Source organism: Colossoma macropomum, unplaced genomic scaffold, assembly GCF_904425465.1.
Source record: "Colossoma macropomum unplaced genomic scaffold, Colossoma_macropomum, whole genome shotgun sequence".
NCBI lineage: Eukaryota > Metazoa > Chordata > Actinopteri > Characiformes > Serrasalmidae > Colossoma > Colossoma macropomum.
In genome coordinates, this window is record NW_023494786.1 from 32,783,951 (window position 1) to 32,793,187 (window position 9,237).

The 9,237-nt window shown below is 39.2% G+C and overlaps 1 long non-coding RNA gene across 2 annotated transcripts; it reads left to right on the forward strand.

The window, feature by feature from the left end:
• The first annotated feature begins 1,303 nt into the window (after positions 1-1,303).
• On the forward strand, positions 1,304-8,814 carry LOC118797132. 2 transcript variants are annotated; one of them, XR_005005928.1, is made up of 4 exons: positions 1,304-1,474; positions 7,280-7,427; positions 7,763-7,877; positions 8,710-8,814. It is a non-coding gene; the product is annotated as an uncharacterized LOC118797132 (long non-coding RNA). The 2 variants fall into 2 exon arrangements; XR_005005927.1 differs by lacking the exon at positions 1,304-1,474 and having other exon boundaries at positions 7,211-7,427.
• Positions 8,815-9,237: the final 423 nt, after the last annotated feature.

The following is a 9,237-nucleotide window of genomic DNA, read 5'->3' on the forward strand; positions in this document are numbered from 1 at the left end:
TAAGAGCTGATGTTTAAGGCACTTTGTGAAAAAATAACACATTTTATTTGTCTAATACAGGCGTTTAGGCCTGTGAATGTCCTTCCCACAATTATTCTGCAAGCTCAGGTGCAGAAGCACTGCAGCAGAAGATGCAAATTAAAGGAAAAATGAAGAAAAACTGAAAAGACCAGTTGAACTAGGCAGGGAAGGATGTGCCCACTCACAGCGGACGTGCCATTGTGATGATCTAACTCAGTTACCACATCCCTGTGTTTCCTAAGCCTGGACTGGGGGTCCTGCCTGCTCCAAACACACCTGATCCAACTCATCAGCTCATTAACGAGCCGTGTCTGAGTTGAGGTGGGTGTGTTAGAGCAGGAAAACACTCAACTGTGCAGGATCAGACCTGGATCCACTGCTGTAGCCTATAGAAACAGTCTAGAAGTTGACTTTACGCCTCCCAGCTCGGTGTACATTTTACACCTGGTTTTAGTTTGGCTTACATTTAGTGCATCGGCTTTAAAGCCCCAGAGCACAGTGTAAAATATTAAGAAAATATTTGTTTGGTATTAAAATTGAGTGATATATTAAAGAAGAATTCCACTCATTTTTCTAAATTTACATGTCCCAGTTAAGGACAGACATAGTTTGATGCAAAATGTTGTGTTCCAGTGAAATTTACTGAGTCAGAACTGTTTACAGTGGTGGTGATAGGAACCAGACGTCCACCTCTAAAAGCTCCCTCACAGAAAGTTCCTACATGAAATGGTTATGAATTCACTGCCTGATGACTGAGACACTGTTTTACGATAGTTTTGAGATTTTGGCCTAAAGCATATTTTTAAAGTACATTCATGGTGGAGGGATACATGCAGAGTGTTGTAAGGCAAAATAGTCCCCAAAGAAACTTATTATTTCAGATTTTCCACTATTTTCCATCATCAACATTCCATATAAACTCAGAAGACTTGTGTAGGTTCACTGGTGGTTTTGGATAGTAAATAAAATGTCTATACTAGTGTTGTAGTCATGGCGACCCCTGGTTCCTGTCACCACCACTGTAAAGAAATCTGAGTCTCTACAATCAACCATTTCACACCAAACCACTCTGAATCACTCTGTTTACATTTCAAGGACTGAATTATTCAAAAATTTTGAAAACTTGGTGGGATTCCCCTTTAATAGGTTATCTTTGGCTTGGTGGTTAGCTTTCTCTCTGTAAGTTTCTGGTGTGAACACAGTGAGGCTGTAGAGGAGCACAGTTTTGTTGCGCTGCGTGGGACAGTTTGTACAGGTATACTGTCCACCCACAAGAGGAAGAGTAGCCTAATTTAGGTTCTCTGAGTCTTTAAAGCTTATTCAGCGCCCCTGGAGTGCTGAGTTCCTCTATATGACTGCAGTGGAACATCTTAGTCCATCCAGCATCCATCAGCAGAGAAACTGAAGCTTGTACCGTTCTTTTCTTCCCTTTTTAGACTCTTTTGGGTCTAAGGTAAGTGGTTGCTATGCAGCTCTGACAACAACCACGCACTGCAAAAAATAATATCAAGTGAAAACGTCTTAAATGTAGTCAATAAATCTAATATTCCTCATTATGAGACTGTTGTAAGAATATTATAAGATTATTCCACCTGTTTATGTACATTTTTACTTGTTTTAAGTGATTTTATCTGGTGAAAGTGTCTTATTCCATTGGCAGATTAGTTTACATGTTTTGAGAAATAATGAAGATAATTTTGCTCATTTCAGGAAATAATGATTAAAACAAGTAACATGATCAGACAATGAAATAAGACACTTTTATAAGATAAAACTGCTTAAAAACGAATGACCAAAATAAGTTAAATAATCTCACAATATTCTTACGACAGTCTCATGATGAGAAATAGTAGATTTATTGATGACATTTAAGATGTTTACACTCACTAAGATATTATGTTTTACGTGTTATGTTTTATTACATCTGCCTAAAACATCTACAATACAGCAGCCTTTAAGGCAAACCATGGCAGAAGGCTGAGGGCGCAGAGCCAGTGTGTGGGAGGGTGTTGGGTAATAGAGTGAGTAGGTCCATTGTGTGGAAGAGGATTTTGCATGAGATAAAGATCAGAATCAGCTTTGGCAAATAGAGATGCATCATTTCAACACTTTTAAAACAAACGGGTCATTCTCCATTTGGAGTGGGAATTCAGGTTTCTTTCATCCCAAAACTAAATAATCTAAATAAGTCTATTAACATTATTATTATTGGTGGATCATTCTCAGCACTGCAGTAACATTGACGTGGTGGTGGTGTGTTAGTGTGTGTTGCGCTGGTCTGAGTGGATCAGACACAGCAGTGCTGCTGGAGTTTTTAAACACTGTGTCCACTCACTGTCCACTCTATTAGACACTCCTACCTTGTCGGTCCACCTTGCAGATGTAAAGTCAGAGACGATAGCTCATCTGCTGCTGCACAGTTTGTGTTGGTCATCCTCTAGACCTTCATCAGTGGTCACAGGACGCTGTTGGCTGGATATTTTTGGTTGGTGGACTATTCTCAGTCCAGCAGTGACACTGAGGTGTTTAAAAACTCCAGCAGCACTGCTGTGTCTGATCCACTCAGACCAGTGCAACACACACTAACACACCACCACCACGTCAGTGTTACTGCTGTGCTGAGAATGATCCACCACCCAAATAGTATCTGCTCTGTGAGGGTCCATGGGGGTCCTGACCACTGAAGAACAGGGTAAAAGGGGGCTAACAAAGTATCAGAGAAACAGATGGACTACAGTCTGTAACTGTAGAACTACAAAGTGCACCTATATAGTAAGTGGAGCTGATAAAATGGACAATGAGCGTAGAAACAAGGAGGTGGTCATAATGTTATGCCTGATCAGTGTATGTAAAAATGAGAGTTTAATTCCAAACATATTTTACAGTCACTGGTGTTGTATGAATATGGTGTAACTCCAGTGACGGTGACTCCAGTGACATTCCGGTTGAAACTGAGGATTTTGTATATGGGCTGACTTGTTGGCTGATCAGGTGACCTTGTGTATTTAAAATCAGTAATAAAGATGATATTTAGCATTATTTTGATAAAATTTTAATTACCTAGCCATTAAAGCACAAAACAACGGTGACACATAGAAGCTATGAGCTTCCTGATAAACAAAATTATTAATAAATTAATCAAATATAATGAGCGAGTGTGACTCGCCTCCTCATGCCTTGATATGCTTCCTCTCTGATGAGCCCCGACCCAAAGAAGCAGTTTAACAGAGCTGAAAATACTGTGTTAAAATGTAAAATAAGAGTCCTGATAACACCAGTGACCAAATGACCACATAAATAAAATACATCATTTTTAAATGTATATAATGTTAATGATATAAAAAGTAAACATGAATCTGTTTTATACAAATTCCTGAGTTAAACTTCTTAAAAATATTGTTTCATATTATGACTTGGTTTCCCCTCCAAATGGAGAACGACCCAGAAGCTCAGGCCTTTGTCACAGGGAGAGCATCAAAGCAGGGGTGGACAGTATGATGATTTTTCATCACAGTTACCTTCGTTGCTTTCGAAGGTCGGGATGAACAAACTAACATATGGTGCAGTGAAAAGTATTTGCCCCCTACTGATTGCCTCTATGTTTGCAGATTTGAGAAGCCGTTATTTATAAAAACATCCAGGAATTTTTAGGGATCCAAAAGTGGTTCTTCGCTTCACATAAGACTGGTTCTGTATGAGACTTTTATTTTGAAGTGGGAAAATGCTCTCTGATCCTATAAAGAGATGGAAAGATCCCTTAAAAGAGATGGAAAGATCCAAATTTAATCATTTTCATTACTGCTACTGAGTGCTGATTGGTTAACATCACTGCTACTGAGAGCTGATTGGTTAACATTACTGCTACTGAGTGCTGATTGGTTAGCATCACTGCTACTGAGTGCTGATTGGTTAACATTACTGCTACTGAGTGCTGATTGGTTGGCATTACTACTACTGAGTGCTGATTGGTTAACATTACTGCTACTGAGTGCTGATTGGTTAACATTAGTGTTACTGAGTGCTGATTGGTTGGCATTACTGCTACTGAGTGCTGATTGGTTAGCATCACTGCTACTGAGTGCTGATTGGTTAGCATTACTGCTACTGAGTGCTGACTGGTTAACATCACTGCTACTGAGTGCTGATTGGTTAACATCACTGCTACTGAGTGCTGATTGGTTAGCATCACTGCTACTGAATGCTGATTGGTTAACATCACTGCTACTGAGTGCTGATTGGTTAACATTACTGCTACTGAGTGCTGATTGGTTAGCATCACTGCTACTGAGTGCTAATTGGTTAACATCACTGCTACTGAGTGCTGATTGGTTAGCATCACTACTACTGAGTGCTGATTGGTTAACATCACTGCTACTGAGTGCTGATTGGTTAACATTAGTGCTACTGAGTGCTGGCTGATTGGTTAGCATCACTGCTACTGAGTGCTGATTGGTTAACATTACTGCTACTGAGTGCTGATTGGTTGGCATTACTGTTACTGAGTGCTGATTGGTTAGCATTACTGCTACTGAGAGCTGATTGGTTAACACTGCTACTGAGAGCTGATTGGTTAACATTACTGTTACTGAGTGCTGATTGGTTAGCATTACTGCTACTGAGTGCTGATTGGTTAACATTACTGCTACTAAGTGCTGATTGGTTGGCAAGCGGAGCAGCTCATTGGCTGTTGGCGCTCACTGATATCATGAATGTACATGAGGCACCGTTTTAAACTCGAGTACAAATCTCTTAAAAATATAACAGCAGTGTTAAAATGTTTTATGCTGCTCTGTGTTCAGGAAAAAAAATATTCCTTTATATTAAAAATGTTTAAGCAATTATAAACTATGATTTTGCTCAAATGCTCCATATCAACCCATTCATTTTGGACTAGCTCGGGAGCGCCCTCTAGTGTTTGAGAAACCCAGAAGACATTACAGAGTGGAAATTCTCTTCACAAGTTCATAAATGATCCTTTAGACACACCGCATCCCCGAGATTCGACGCATCTTGCACTGCGCAGCCGTGTCTGACAGAACCGTTGAAAATGAATGGGACACGTTTGCGGTGCGTTTGCGTGCTGGATCAGTGTGAATGCAGCATTAGACTGCGCCGAGGCCCTGATACGTATATCTGAACGCACGCTGCATGTTGGACATCTTATTATGGACATTGTCAAAGTGTTATGTTCTGTTTACAATCAGAAGCTGGTAGATAAGCAGCGTATCTGTACCGCTAACGTTCACACTTACAGTCATTCACACCTGCAGCCCTGAAACTGCATTTTACCAGATCGCACAAGTTCTCATTTGTCATGGAAGACTAGTTAAACAGGATGTGATGTCATCGGAATGGCCAACAGCTCCTCCATTTCTGAATCAGGTACAAAATGCACTGCCAGGACATTAATCACTCGCCAGAACTCAAAACTCTGCTGAACTAAAGTGGAGCACGAACTTTTGGCCTTTGCAGCCTTGAACAAGTCGCCGTCTGTCCTGCTAACGTAACCACTTCTGTAACGCGATCATCACTGCTGGTAATTTCCAGAATTGTACAAACCGACAGAGACAGACGGATTATTCACACTTAGAAACGCTCTGCAGTTCTACAGTTACAGACTGTAGTCCATCTGTTTCTCTGCATACTTTGTTAGCCCCCTTTTACCCTGTTCTTCAGTGGTCAGGACCCTCACAGCTGACTCCGCGCCAGATCCGCCTGCGTCTCCGCAAATCCGGCAGACCATGCTATCTGCATTTACGCATCTGCACCGGAGTCAGCGTAACGACTGTGTCACTCTGCGGAACAGGGGCGCGCTTGCTCCACATCCGGGAACGTTACGGATGGCCAATCGCTGTGTGAATGCGCTGCGGATCTGATCCAGAGCCTCGCCGCGAGACCGTTCAAAAATTCGCAACGGTTTCCAACGGTCTACCAGATTTTGGCCAGGATGGAGCCATTAAAACTGGTTGGTCACATCTCATGTCTTATTAGCTAATACTGCTATCAGAGTCACGATTACTAGTCATATTTTTGATAAGAAGGAAATTTTTAAGTGTTATTTTTCTCTTTCTTTGTATTGTTAGCTAACTAGCTAGCTTGAGGGCTGTACGTTAGCGGCTATGCTAGCTAGTTTATCAGTGACACTAATGTTATTAAAGACGAGAAATAAATCTTAAATAAGAATGTCTGGGCAACGTAGCTTTATAACGCCAGTTAAATTACCGAATGAATGTGAAATTGACATCTTATTAGCCAGTTTTTCATTCGAATGGTCTGTTCCACCTTAAAAGGCGCAGTAGTCAGTAGCCCTGCTGTACCGTTTAAGGTGGAATGGAAAATTCACATAACAAGCTGGCTAACAAGACTCTTCAGCCTCATTATTACGACAGAGGCAAGGTGCTTTTTTTCTGGCAATGTGAGAATACTAATATTGAACACGAGTTAATGTCCAGATAACTTTGTTTTTCGTTACTAGAGATACAAATACAATTAGCCTTTACTTTGCTAGTTACTGTACTAGCTAGCTAGCTAGGTTAGCTTATCAGTGACGTAGCTAACTATCAAGCTAACGTTAGCAGAAATGTACTTATTTAAGATATAAGTTAATTATTTAACTTGGTAGTCACACAGCCCTTGCTACGTTTGTCTGAATGAGTGTAAATTATAATGGACGTGTTATTTTTAGTTACTGAAAGAAAGAATTTTTCATTTTTATTCACTGCTAAAGCTTGTTAAGGCAGTAAATTCTGTGCCAGGTACACACACGTGAAGAAGTACTTACGATATGAAGAAATATGTAGGAAATTTAACATGTATGTATATATATATATATATATGCGTGTGTCTGTGTGTGTGTATTGTTTCTTCTTATATCTTGTTTATGTACAGAACCTTCATACAGCTTACATATATTGTGTAAAAACAAATATGCAAGAGTAAAAGAGTAATTCTAAAAGTGGCTTCAACTAGACATAAAACACCCTTTAGACGTTACAGTCCAGATAAAACTAAAATAAAATAAAGATTAAACAGATCATAATGGTATAAAACACCCTTTAGACCTTACAATTCAGATAAAACTAAGGTCATTAGACCAATTATTATTATTATTATTATTTGTGGAGAGGGGGGCGTGGCTGAGCGTCGAATGCGGGACGGAGAAGCTGGTCGGGCTGAACCAGCGGGCCTAAGTAGCTGATGTTGTTCACCTGTGCCTTGTTTCTGCCAGCCTACTTATTGTCATCTCTTCCCTCAGTAGCTGGCAGAGCCCGGAGAGAGAAGGAGACCAGCGAAGGTGTGAGAACTGAGCTGAGCTGAGCCTGAGGACTGAAGTCACTGAAAAGTGGCCAGCGAGCGTGTTGTAATACTTTTGTGGGCTATTAGCCGCGTGTGACTGAATATTGAAGGTAAGGCTCTTTATTCTCTCTTTCGCAAGTATAGCGAATGAAACTGCATTACCCATTTTCCTGCATGTTGAATACACAAAGTTTGTCTCCATTTCTTTTACTTTTTATTGTCCCAATTCCTAAGCTTAATAGCCAAATTGAGAGTCTGTCTATATCTACAACTCTCTGTCTGTCTGTCTGTCTATATCTATCTACAACTCTGTCTCTCTGTATCTGTCTATCTACAACTCCCAGTCTGTATCTGTCTATCGTTTTCTTTTTTCATTTCACAATAATTGCAAGCTCTGGTTTTTCTTTCAGGAAATGTATATCTAGTTACTTATGTTTTCACGTAGGAGCTGTACGGAAATGCAAAGTGAGCAGCAACACCACAGAAGAGATTTCCAAACATGCTATCCGATGGTTCAATCTTGCATCAGACTGCGGAGGCGGACGCTGGGAGAGATACAGGTTTGTGTTGCAACCTGGTTTGAACTTATAGTGAACGATATACAGGTTCATCAGTTTTATGTTAAGTTTTTTTGCCCAGGAGCACTGGTGCCCCTGATTTGAAATAGGAGAGCAGGGAGCGCAGAATCTGCGAGCACCAACTTAAAATGAACTTTTTATTCTTTTTTCTTTATTCCTCAGAGAGGATGGTAATACAGAAATCAGATTTTCCTACATAGTCCAAGCCTTTAAGGGTTACCTGAACAAAATTAAGAACTGCCATTTTCAGTTATTTAACAAGTATTATGTCCATTTCTTGCAGTTTTCTTAACTTTGTGTTTTTATCTAATCAACACAAAAGCATGTTTTTGTCCCAGTAGTCCTTATTAGTTTAGCCTGTGGTTCTTTTTTCCAGGTAGACATTTCTTACTGTAACTTCTTGATAGTTTCACATTGATTGAAGTAGTATTTTCTATCAACTAATCAAATCAGTCTGCCTTTCTTTGAACTTGGAAGTACATTGAGGGTGGCTCTCATTTTAAATAAAGCTAAACATATACAAAAACAGGGATTGAAGGAAGCAATAACACAAACAAAAAATCAGTAAAATACCAAGTGAAATTTAAGAATATAAGTCAAATCATAAAATAAGAACATTATTTATACTCCTGGCTCTGGTCTTTTGTAGAAATTTCTACCAATTCACTTGTACGTATACCATGTACATGCTTTTGAGAAGCTCTTTTGTGAAAGCTTAAACATGTGCTCAGTGCTACTCACTGTACTTCCTGATCACATACAATTATGAACTAATTGAGTTTCTCAGTCGTGATTTTCTTTTTGTTTCTTTCAGGTCATCTACAGCTCTTCAAACCACAGAGGGTTAATAATTCACTTTTGGAAAACACAAGAAGGTGCTAAATGTTAAGTGTTCAATAAATATTGTATTCATATTCAATACAGTTTTTGAATTGTTCTTGGTTTTACCTGTTTTGTAACTGTTCTTAACTGACTTTTTGTGCTGTGATTGAAGAGTTAATTTATGCAAGTAAAAGAAATATTCAGTGTTGATACAGATTACATGAAAAATGAATTTTACCTCTATCTAATTTTGTAATGCTTATTTGCATATTTAAAAATTGTTGTTGTTGTTGTTATTATTATTATTATTATTATTATTATTATTATTATTATTATTATTACACATTAATAGGATATCAGTATTATCAGGATATCAGAAACACTCCATTCTGGAGAATCTTATAAAGTCAGAACTTTTCACAGTGGTGGTAGATGGAACCAGACATCTGAACCTCTAAAAGCTCCCTCATTACACCAAATGATTACACTCCCTAAAATGCTGTTTCACCATAGTCTGGAA